The sequence below is a fragment of the Onthophagus taurus genome, chromosome 8, assembly GCF_036711975.1.
Source record: "Onthophagus taurus isolate NC chromosome 8, IU_Otau_3.0, whole genome shotgun sequence".
In the NCBI taxonomy this organism is placed as follows: Eukaryota; Metazoa; Arthropoda; class Insecta; order Coleoptera; family Scarabaeidae; genus Onthophagus; species Onthophagus taurus.
Genome location: NC_091973.1, coordinates 16,729,046 through 16,742,022, shown reverse-complemented (window position 1 = coordinate 16,742,022; position 12,977 = coordinate 16,729,046).

Below are 12,977 nucleotides of genomic sequence, written 5' to 3'. Positions count from 1 at the left end.
ACTACAGGCATGAAACCAATAGAGGCAGATGAGGAAAAGCTATTGCGTACTGTTTATAATAGGAAAATACATTATCAAAATCAAACATTACCCATAAAATTTCGTTTGAATGACTTTGTAAGAATATCGAAACATCGTGGTGTGTTCACCAAAGGGTATACTCCTAACTGGAGCAATGAAGTTTTTAAAATTGTTAAGATTCAATATAGTAATCCAGTGACGTATTTATTACAAGATTTGAAAGGTGATAACATTAAAGGAGCTTTCTACACTGAAGAATTACAACGGACTCATTATCCTGACATACAGTTGATTGAAGAGATTCTAAAACGGAAAGGAAACAGAATGTACGTCAAGTGGTTTGGAATAGATGAAAGAAGTTGGATTAAGAAATCAGATATTGTGTAGTAGTATGTAGATTTTTTTAAATAAAGCAATTTTTGTAATATGTTATCTGACCCTTATTTTAGTAGTATACTTATCTCCTTCAAATCATATATTTTGTTTAAACATTTCTTTTGTGCATCAACGTTTCCCAAGTATTTTGCGATAAGCATTCTCAGTAAATAAGTGAGTATGTTCCATGGGGTTATGAGACTGGTTGTTGTGGTAGTAGTGGTGGTGGTGGTGGGGATAGAATTTAATTCAACCATACATAACATTTAACTTATATGCACGTTTTATACAACTATATATTAAAACTAAAATAATTAATACAATGTATTTTATTATGTTTAATTTATTCATTCATTTTTAACAATTTTTCACGCAATATTTTGTCAAGAATTCGTTCAATTTCTTTAATACGTCTTTGAAATCGTTGTCTATCAATTACCGCCTCTAACCATTCCCGCCCGCTTCTTGCTCTTTCATGTACATCATCACACTCTACTTCATAAATCTCAATCTCCTCCTTAAATCGAACCGATTTCATATTTATTCCAGTTTAAACACGTCATATATATTATTTGCATTGAGCCTGTCGATCTAGATAGCCTCATTCAAATTTCCCGCCAAAAGGTGGTTCTTGGAGAATGCTGCGCTCTGATTGATCGAATTTAAAATGTTGGCGTAGCCAGAACCTCGAAAGGAGATAGTGGTGGGGATAAAAAGGGTACTTTTGAACCCCAATGTTAAATCTTATGGGATTTTGGTCCAGAACGCCTATAGCTATAAGCGCGCTATTTATCGCTCAACAGATGTGCGTTCCACTGTCTACCGCCTGCTAAGTGACGTCACACGAGTTAAGCAACCAACAACTCTATCCATCGTTACACCGCCAGGTGGCGCGTCATGAGCTAGGCAACCAACAATACTACTACATTTGAATAAAATTTATTCCTATTTCCTGCACACGCGCATTCAAGCGACTGGAGACACCCTTTAAGCGCTCAACAAATTTAAATTTTAAAAATGTAACAGTCCGTCAGGTAAATTTATTTTATTCATTAAATATATTATTTTTTTTTTATTAAATGTATTATTCTTATTCATCGTCTGCGAGCGAGTTTCCTCTTATCTAATCTTCGCACATTTCCTACCGCATATTTCCTGCGATTCGTTAACGCGTCAACAACCGCCGCACTCGAAAGACCCGATTCAGTTCGTTTTTAACCGCTGCTAATTCGTCTAGTTCGTAAATCACGATATAAAAGAAAATGTTTAGTACAATTTACAACGTCAAAGTACAACGGTCTTCCTCTTCTTTCTTTTTATTACGACAACATTGTGCGATAGCGGAGAAGAAGAAGAAGGAGAAACCAGCTGATATTCGAAAAATAAATAATTTTCATTATCAACTACTCCGGTTGAAGACAGATCCTAAAGTATGTTTTAAAGTTAAGAATCCTAAGAAAGGAGGAGGAACCTACTTACACCACTCAAATCTAGGTGGCGCCATTGTATTTAAATTTTTTTATTTAATTTTCTAAAAATCCCTAGATCTCTAGTTACTTTTAATACCAACCTAATTTTTTTTCCCCCAAACTTTAGTTGGTATCCCCCCCTATACCTAATACATTGAGACGTGACGTCACCGCAGGAGCAGCAGGAGCAACTTCCGCTCTAGAACCGGCATTCTTACACTACTATTATCTCTTCTTTAACTTCTTTGGATTGTTGCTTTCCCATATTTTCTTTCTTCTTCTTCTTTTTTTTTTTATTTATTTTTTTTTACGCTGTTCTGTGTATCGCTATGAACACAACTGGCAGGGTCGCCATGTGGTATCGTTGAAGGGTTTTAGGTTTTTTAAATAAAAGAGTTTCTTTCCAACTACATGTGAATGTATTTAACCCAAAGGTTCGTACAATTCTGCTGCTTACAAAAGCGTAATTAATATTAAAGTATTACAGCAATAATGCTTACCACGGTAATACGGTTCAACGGACGATGACCTGATACTTATTAATTAAGTTGCTGAGCCTACATTTTATAGTTAAACTTTTTGTAATTTACTTAAACAATAATGAATTTGGATACATTACACTTAAATCACAATGTTCGTTTGCGAACTATGTCAAAAATCTTATATGTTAAAAAGTAATCTCAAACGTCATGTACGACATACACATAAGATCGTACTTAACATAGTTAAAACATCTACAATTTGTAGTAAAACATTTTCACGGAACAATAGTCTAATTAGAACAGTAAACTAATTAGAACAATAAACGAGAAGTACATAAGAAGATTAACCCTTAATCGCCGTAGCTTTTAAATAGAACTCGAAATCACTGCGGTGGTTAAGGGTTAAAGAATCTCGTCAAGCACCATCTCAACCTTTTAAGAAGGATGAATTATCATCGCTATCGCTACCATCAACTTCTTCAACACCAGCATCTCTATTGAGAGCGTGTAAGATTTGTGGTGAGTCCTTTCCTTCACTTTACAAACACATCTTCGCACAAATCATGCAACAATTATTGAAGATGGTGTGGAAAAAATTGCTTCATGTTTTAAGAATCGGGTTGTCAGCTATAAAATTAGTAAAGTTCAACCCGATGGTGATATATCTTCCTATCTTCCACGATTGCGAGAAACGATTATTACACTTATTAACAACCATATTACATTAAGTGGTTCAGTTAAAACACAGATGGAACTACTATCTAATTTTATAAAATTTAATGAAGAAAATGGTGAAGAAGACATGATAGTGTCCGAAAAAAATTTTAATACGAAATTTAAAATCATAACAGCTACAATTTTGGAAGAGATTTACGATGAGATGATGGGAGATATTATGGCTCAAGCGGAAGAGTTTCAGGAACGTGGTTCTGGTTGGTCATTTTACTCAATTTCTCATCTTTTACTAAACTTCAATAATTTCCAACCAATACCCGGTTCATCGTACATACGTCTACCGAAAAAGATTGTTAATAAACATGCGGCAGCCCATCATCCCGCGAATGGACATTCGGATCGAATATCTAGCTACCCACATTACAGTCAGGTTTTAAACCTACCCTTTAAATTTCCAGTTAATTTAAAAGATATAGCTAAAATTGAAGAATTAAATGGTATAAGCATTAATGTCTATGAATTAGTTTATAAGTCAAAAAAAATAATAGAAAATTAGTTAATCATCAAAAAAATTATTGTAATCATATAAAAACAATTTTACCATCGCAGAAGTTGAAACAGAAGCCAAATTTTTTAGGAAATTATATAAACGAAAACATTTTAGAGTTTAACAGCTACAAAAATACTCAGATTGTACCGTTTGTTATTTATGCAGACTTTGAGTCTGTTTTGAAACCTATAGATAATTGTGAACCCAATTCATCTAAATCGTTTACCGAAAAGGTTGAGGAACACATTCCCTATAGTTTTGCTTATTATATTGTTTCAAACATAGATGGTGTTGATTTTAACAAATTTGAAACTTACACTGGCTTAGATTGCTCTAGAGTTTTTATTTTAATGTTACTTCGAGATGTTGAACCGATTTATAATAAATATTCTAAAACTGTGAAACCAATGTTACCTCTTACATTTTCAAAAAAGATGAAAATAATTACAAAGTCCACGATCACTGTCATATAAGCGGTAAATATCGGGGTCCAGCACATTACATATGCATATCTTAATATTAAAATTCCTAATTATTTCCCCATATTTCTCCACAATTTCAGTGGTTATGATTCTCATCTATTCGTAAAAGAGTTGGTTGAATTGGATGAGTATGGTATAGAAGTTTTACCGAATAATAAAGAAAAATACATTAGTTTTAGTAAAAAAATTCCTGTTCGTGGTATGGATAAGGTTGACGGTCAAGTTCCTCATAATCAAATTTTTATTAAATTAAGTGTAATGTTTAAGCTCTTCCTTTAATATATTATATTCTATAATATAAAATCAAACACAATTTATTTGTTGAATTGGCGAATATCGCACTACTCGCACAAGTAAGCATACTTGTGCGTTTTTTTGAGTATATTGACTTGATTAATTATTGTGCAACATTCGCCAACTACAAATACTTTACCGTCCATTACAAAGATTCATAGACACGTTTAGGTTCATGGCATCTTCACTCGATTCACTGTCTAAAAATCTCACAGATAATGATTTTGTTCACATAAAAAAATGTTTCCCCGATAATGAACAGTTTAAATTTGTAACGAAAAAAGGTATATTCCCCTATAATTACATAACATCATTTGAGAAATTAGAAGATTCATCACTACCACCTAAGAATGCCTTTTTTAATAAGTTGAATTTTGAAGATATAACTGATGAAGAGTATCAACATGCTCAAAATGTTTGGAAAACATTTAACTGTAAAACTATAAAAGATTATTCAGATCTTTATCTAAAGACTGATGTGTTTCAATCGTTTAGAAGCGTTTGTTTTAAAACATATGGTTTAGATCCAGCACATTATTACGCAGCACCTGGACTTAGTTGGGATGCTATGTTGAAATTTACTACAATTAAACTGGAATTCCGGCGGATATTGAAAAATTACACTTCATTAAAAAAGGTATCCGCTGTGGTATTTCGCAATGTTCTTTACGTCATGCTAAAGCTAATAATAAATATATGTTGGATAAATATGACCCTAATTTATCATTGAAATATTTAATGTATTGGGATGCAAATAATTTGTACGGTTGGGCTATGTCACAATGTATTCCGTTTTCCGAATTTAAGTGGTTGAGGAAAGAAGAAATTAAAATTTAGACATTAACAATATCCCCGACTTTTCCGATTTTGGGTATAATTTAGATGTGGATATTGACCTTCCTTTCCTAGCTGAAAACATACTCCCACCCGGTTGTAAGCATAAAAGCGAAAAAAGATTAATCCCCAATTTAAAACAAAAGAATAATTACATTATTCATTACAGAATACCAACCCATGGTCTTATCATTAAGAGAATCAATAGAGTTTTATCTTTTAAACAATCAGCTTGGCTTAAACCTTACATTGATATAAATACTAAATTACGTCAGGCATCTAAAAATGATTTCGAAAAAGATTTTTTCAAATTAGTGAACAATACTATATTTGGTAAGACCATAGAAAACGTTAGGTAGATGACGATAGATAGTAGATGTAAGATTGATTAACACTTGGAATGATGTGCGTAGTAAAGGTAAAGGAGGTCGACCAAAACTTGGTGCTCGAAGTTTAATCGCAAAATTAAATTTTAAAAGTATAAAAATTTTTACTGAACATTTTTCGGCTATACATATGGAAAAGCTTAATGTGGTTTATGATAAGCCTATTTACATTGGTTTTACAGTTTTGGAATTATCAAAATTATTAATGTACGTATTTTACTACGACTTTTTAAAACCAACATACATCGATAAAATTAATTTGTGTTACATGGACACCGACAGCTTTACCGTACTCATTAACACCGATGATGTCTATCAGGATGTTAAATTAAATTTGGATAGATTTGATACATCAAACTATAGTCCTGATAACCAATTTAAGATTTCTCTTCAAAATAAGGCTGTATTAGGTCTTATGAAGGATGAGAATGCTAGTAAAATTATGACTGATTTTATCGGTTTACGATCAAAAATGCACGCGAATCGGGTTCTAGATGGTTGGGTTACCAAAAAATCAAAAGGTGTAAAAAAACTGTAGTAAAAAATAGAATTTCTTTCGATCATTATAACGATTGCTTAACATCTAAAACTATTTTACTTAAAAAACAATTATTATTTAAAAGTTTCAATCATAACATATTTACCATTCTTCAAAATAAATTAGTTCTTTCACCAAACGATTCCAAAAGATTTATTAATTCTGATGGGATCAAAACTTTAGCGTGGGGTCATTACAATATTGAATAATTTTAAGCAAAACTTAGTTGTTATTTAATAAATCAGAATGTTCTCATCGACTTTGTAAAAACGTAGGAATCCAGCGGATTTCATCGACATCGTAAAACGTTAGAAAGTTGATAAACTTGTGAAATGTAAAGTTGTTAAACCGAAATGTTAATAAAGTTTATTTAATTTAATAAAAGAAAATATTCATTTTAATACTACCACCGAAATGTTAATAAAGTTTATTTAAATCACCCATCAGGCAAACCCCCCCCCCGCCTAGCGCGCGCCGCTCAACAGGCAAAACGCCCCCCCGCACGCGGTGGATCGGTAGATGGTGGATCTGGATCGGTGGATCCGATCGGTGGATCCTCAAAATGATGCGCCAGGAGATCATCTAGGAGGATCGACCAAAACCGTGGACCTAAAACAGATCCCTGCGGGCACCCGCGCACTACCTTTCTCCCTATAATCTCTTTTCCCGCCGTTATGTTTATGTTTCTGTCCCTGAACTAAACCAACACCACGCCATATACAGCGTGCGACACCCCAGCCAACCTAAGTCGTGCCAGGAGTGCCGGCCACCAAACTGTGTCAAAGGTGGCCGCAACGTCAATGAACATACCTAGAACATACTTATCACTAATTTCATGTCTTATTTGTCCTACCTTGTTTATAGCATCAACAGTTCCCATTCCTTGTTTGAAGCCATACTGTTTGCTGCTACTCATATTTTTATAAATATTATATTATTATTATTATTATTTCCAGGCAGCCGGGAATCGTTTGTTTTGCATGCAGCTGTTTAAAATACTCTTTATAATTCCATCATTCCCCGGTGCTTTTCGTAGCCTCATCTGCCCTATAGCCGTGTTTATTTCAGGCATAGTCACCCAACGATGCTCTCTATCAGCTATTTATTGTGTCTCATCAAACAATTCTACGGGACCACCCACTACTAGAGCGTCCAGCACCGCATTTATACTCTTATACTCTCTAACTCTGTCCCTGTAGTTTCTTTTTAAGCCTAATATGACTTCCTCCGTCCTTCCCTCTCTCACTCCTATTGCCTTATCATAGTCCAATTCCCTATTCCACCACCTATTTCTTTTATTTCCTCCCTGTCTTCTCCTCGGGAGTGTCTTAGCCATTATAGTTCCCATTCTATCATTGAGCATTTCCACCATCTCATCGACATTTCCCAAATCATTCATCTTTCTCACAAACTCAGCATCCATAATCTCCCTCATCTCCTCCTCCACCTTTCCCCATTTAACCTTTTTAATATTACCATTACAACTAATGTCTTTTCCTTTTTCTGTTTCAGATCTACCCCATTGGACTGAGAATGGGATACCGCGGTGAGCGGAGATGGTGAGAGCTTTCACTCGCCATTCGTCTACCAAGGACGGAGAGTGTCCGTTTAGGATGGTTAGATCAATGTTAGATTCGCCATTAGGCGCCCAGAAGGTTAAAATATTGCTTACCTCATTTACTGTATACAGATCATTCGTGAGTATGAATGCTTGTAGTATTTCCCCTTTTCTATCAAGTTTTTTATCATGCCACATTGGTGATATGGCATTGGTATCTGTACATATAATAATTGGAACACCCTGAAACAGATTTAAAATATTTTGAAGCTTACATATCCAACGATATCGTCACAATATTGGCAATACATAGACACCATGACAAGCATCTTTACACCAACGCCCAGGGTCACTCCACGCAGTTCTTACCGGTCAGCCCCGTTTGTATTGTGACCACCAAGCTGTCATTTAAAACAAAAATAGCGGAACCTGGTTCCCCAGATCCGCATTTAATTATTCTTCCTAGGTTTTTTTGCCACATGGGCTTATTTACAGGTAAGTACGGTTCCTGCAACAAAAAAATATCAACCGCACCTTGCGTGGCAAGGCACTCAATCTCCCCCATCACCGCCCTGGAGTTTTAACAGTTTAACTGCACTATTTTCAAGCTAGACATAGTTTTTTTTCCCGCCGTAGTGTGATCTGGCGAACAAACTCTGGACAGCTGACCGAAGTCGTCGAGTGATTACTCGGCTTGCTTCTACTCAGCATTTGCAAGTCGGTTCTTTCGTTTTATCCAGACAATCCTTAATTGCGTGACCCCTCTTGGCGCAGTGCCTACACGTGTCCTCACCTTTGCATATTATACCCTACCAACTTTTATTAATTGCTTCCAGACATCTACCGGCACCTCGAGTATAACATTACTTTCAGTTTCTTTCTTAACAACTCTTGTTATTATTTTAGATTCTTTACAAAACTTTTCACATGTAAGCGCCGTTTCAGCTGTTATATTTCTGCTAAAAATATTAATCAATAGGGTCTCTTCTGTGATGCTATATGGGACATCAAAAATTTGGACAGTAGGTTTTAAGCTTTTCGGTTTCTCAACTTTTAAGCCCATTTCCTTGAACTTAATACAGTCTTTCATCTTTTTTATCTCATTTTCACTCGTCTATTAGTGGGCGGACTTCTCAATACTTTACTGTCTCTCCTTTGGAAGACTCTCGTGAATTCATCCACGGAATCATCACTTTCAGCCCCTATATATACCGCATAATACTTTCCCTCCTGTCCCTTACGCTTATCCCCTTTTTCCCCTTTATCCCCCATGTTGCCGAGAGCTTCGACCGGGTCGGCACTCTCAGTCTCCACTCCCAGTCCCCTCCTGCCAGGGTGGCTTACGCTGAACGGTACCTTTGGCCGTACAGAGGATACTTACGGCTCAAATACGTTAGGTTTTGCCTTACCAACTTGCCGGCCCCCGATTCGTTTCCGAGGTTACCGCGGGGAGGTAGGTTGGCCCATTCATTTTTTTAAAATTTCTATATCCAGGTTTTTATTGAGGGGAGCAACTTTTGGCATCTCTTTTGGAACAACTTTTTTTTTGTTGGTATGTTGGAACCATTGTCCAAGGGTATAATTTCCATTACATAGTAAGGATTTTAATTATTTTTTTTGGTACGAAACAAAGAATATTACCTTACCTTTCCTGAATCACCAGAATTTGCTGCTGAGGATTTATTTCGAATCGGGCCGGTGATCAAGACTTGGAGTAAAGGTCAGATAGAACAACATATTATTATTTTGGTCATTGAAGAATTTGTATCTTATATATTTTTTTTATTTGATTTCCATTAAGAAAATCTTTAATTAATTAATCATTGGAACATCAAACTTTTCAATTTTTTTTTAATATCATTTCAATTTTTTTTTTGTAAATTCTTCTTTGGCGAGATTTTTTTTTAATTATATTTTTGGCGTTGACTTTTTATAATTTTTGATTTCACGTTGAGCTCAACCATACGGAGTCAGACGCGGGTTAACTTTTCATTTTCATTTTTTTGGTATTTTGATTTAAATTTCCTTTTAGTTTTGACTTTCATTTTTAAAGATCGCAAACATCAATATAGTTTTTTTTGTTATTTGAACCTAAAAGTCTACGGTTTTATAATTTTGTTATTGGTTTATTTTTTTTACTTACCTGTTATTTACGGGAGTTTTTAATAAATTTTGTCTGCAACTCAAAACCTATGTTGTTGAGCGTTTATATTTTGTTGTGTTATTTGTTTATATCACCATACTCCATCATCTCACGTCACAGTTCGTGTTGTACGCGGGGTTAACTGTGTGGCGCCATATAAATACCCCTCCCTTCTTCACTGAGCCGGTCGAGTACTCGCGTACATCTCAGGGTGATAAAACTAGTTTTGTCCTTGTTGAAAATTTCGTTATTTTTTTTTTTGTTTTGATAAATTTAAAATCATTTAACGCATTTGGCGCCCAACGTGGGGCCACTCGAAAAAGAGGCAACTTTCGCAAACGCTTAAGGCTCGGAAAGGAAATTAGGGAAGCTCTTTAATTGATTGTCGGGTCGGATCATTTTTTTTTGGAAGATGGTTAGAAATTATGACGTAGGTAGGCTAACGGCGGACGCCTTACGTTACGAATTAAAGATTCGCTGTATTACTAAGGAATTAAATCACGATAAAGTGAGACGTACATTGAGAAGCTTGATTAGTATGGACACAAATTCTCGTTTCACGTTACCGGCGTATCCGTTTACATTTGAGGAAGATGCGGTTGCGATTCGGGCTGATCGTGATCAACTTGAGGATAACGTTATTAATTTTTCCGGTACTAGTTGATGCGCGGCTTTTAAACGTTTAAATAATAATTTGATTTATTTGGTAGGGCGCGCGAATCGGGCAAAAGCTACTACTGCGGATGATAAAGCAACGAAAATGAACTTGGTGAAATCGTGACCTTGTCATCGCGATTTGAAATTCGGGTTAAAGCATCGTCCACTCACAATATAAGCACAGTAAATTTGGTTGAGGAATCGTCGAATTCTAGTGAAACTTCCGAAAATGAAGTGGCTTCATATACTTCAAAATTAGTACCGATAAATAACGTAATACCCCATTACGTTTGCCGGAGATAGAAAAAGTTCGTTAAGCGCCTTTCTCGAAAGGATAAATGAATTGCGTGTGACGCGGGGCGTGCCGAAAGTAATGTTATTTCTCTCTGCAGTCGATCTATTTAGAGACCAAGCGCTGATATGGTGTCGAGCTAACCGAGATAAATTCGCGACATGGGAACAATTAGTGGAAGGATTGCGCGCGGAATTCTTACCTGTTGATTATGACGATCAGTTGTACGACGAGGTCGTACAACTTTCCCCCTCGGGGTTTTTGCATAGTTTTACTTGCAATCATATAGTGCCAACTGGTCGGTCCAGTGTGTACGTAATCGTTCTAAAACATTCTTACGGCACAGTCCTCACAGTTTAGTAGTGGATCATACAGGGAACAAAGCGAAACGAGTTTTATTTTTAAGCTTTCGGTAAATATAAGCGTTTATTGTTTCAGTATGCCTCGTTGCATCTGTATGAAGACGTTTGCGACGGAAAGCGGCATGAGGCCGCATGTCACTAGGAGGTACTGCAAAGGTCCTCCTCCACCACCTAATCCCAACCCCATACCGGGTGCAGGAATCACCCAAGACCACCCGGGGAATGCATTACATACATGTCCAATTTGTCATCGCGAGTTTACCACGTACACGGGTATGAGGCTGCATCTACCTAAAGCCCATCCCGTGGAATTCAATAGGGAACTCACGGACATGCACGATAATCCAATAAGGCATGAGAGTGCATGGACCGAGGCAGAATTAGTTGCCATGGCTAAGGCTGAGATTGCCTTTGAAGGAAGGTTTATCAACCAACACCTAGCGGCGTTATTTCCCAGAAGAACTCTAGAGGCCATTAAGTCGAGGAGACAAAAACGTGATTATCGAGACTTCATCTAGAGCCAGACATAGAACTAATCGAGGACGAAACACTACTCGTCCCCGATGCAGTTGAACATGACACTGACGTTCAACATGACCCAGTACGGGCATATCTGTCTGGCTACTACAGCTCGAACAACGACTGGAATAAAGCCGATATCGCGCTATACTCGCGATATCGCTACTACAAGGCTCGACTGTCTGCGGCTTCAGGAAGACCTTGACCTTTTGCATGACTACTGTCTCGTCAACAAACTTCATCTCAATTACGACAAATGTCAAAAAATTACGTTTACATGGAAACGATATCCGGTTAACATTTATTACAGTTTTAACGGCAGAGCTATTGCGTCCACTGACAGAGTGAAGGATCTTGGTATTACTCTTGATTCCAAAGTGCGATTCCACTTTCATATTGACCTTATGGTGATAAAAGCATTACGTAACTTGGGGTTCGTTATCAGAATAAGCAGAAATTTCACCAATGTTACCTGTATAAAGTCCCTTTATATGGCATTTGTGAACAGTGTATTAAGCTATGGTTCTGTGGTGTGGAGTCCCATGTACGCCGTCTATCGTGATCGCATCGAAGCCATTCAACGTCGCTTTATTCGTCACATGGCGTATAAATATTATCTTCCGTACTGCGATTACGACAGACGCTGTACGATTTTCAACCTATTGCCTCTAAGGCAACGGCGGCTCTTGTCTGACCTGGTATTTCTTTTCAAAATTGTTAACGGCATGCTGGATGTCCCCGATGTTCTATCCGAGCTGAATTTTAATATTCCACAACGCTTCACCCGGAATAATATCACTTTTTGTTTGCGCACATCTAATACGAATACTTATTCTAATTCGCCAATCATACGGGTTCTTAATACTTACAACCAGAGCTTCAACCATGTTTCTCTATTTGGGCTGTCATTGCGTTCGTTTAAAGATTTCGTGTTGCGCGATATTGTTTAGTTGCGAACCACTTTAATTCTGTATTAACTTTGTAAAAACATTGTAACTACTTTTCTTTATATTTAAATTTCTTGCTTGTGTCTCTTTATGAAATATAATGTTAATTTCGATATTTTGTGAGGATGCTTCACTGGGGATGTTCTCCCTGTTTGCGCCCCAAATTGTAATAAATAAAAAAAATAAAATAAAAAATATCGTCTCTTCGACAGAAGTTCAGTAAATAATGGCTATAACGCAGTCCGCAATGAGCTCGAATCGTGGCTAGAGTCTATAATAGCCGAAGTGCGATCACCGTCAGATCGCACTCACGGGTCTCGAGCTAAACGGAATCGCTATAGGGGAAAGGTCTACGGTCGAGCTTACCTTTACAAGGTAGTACAATCAATGTAC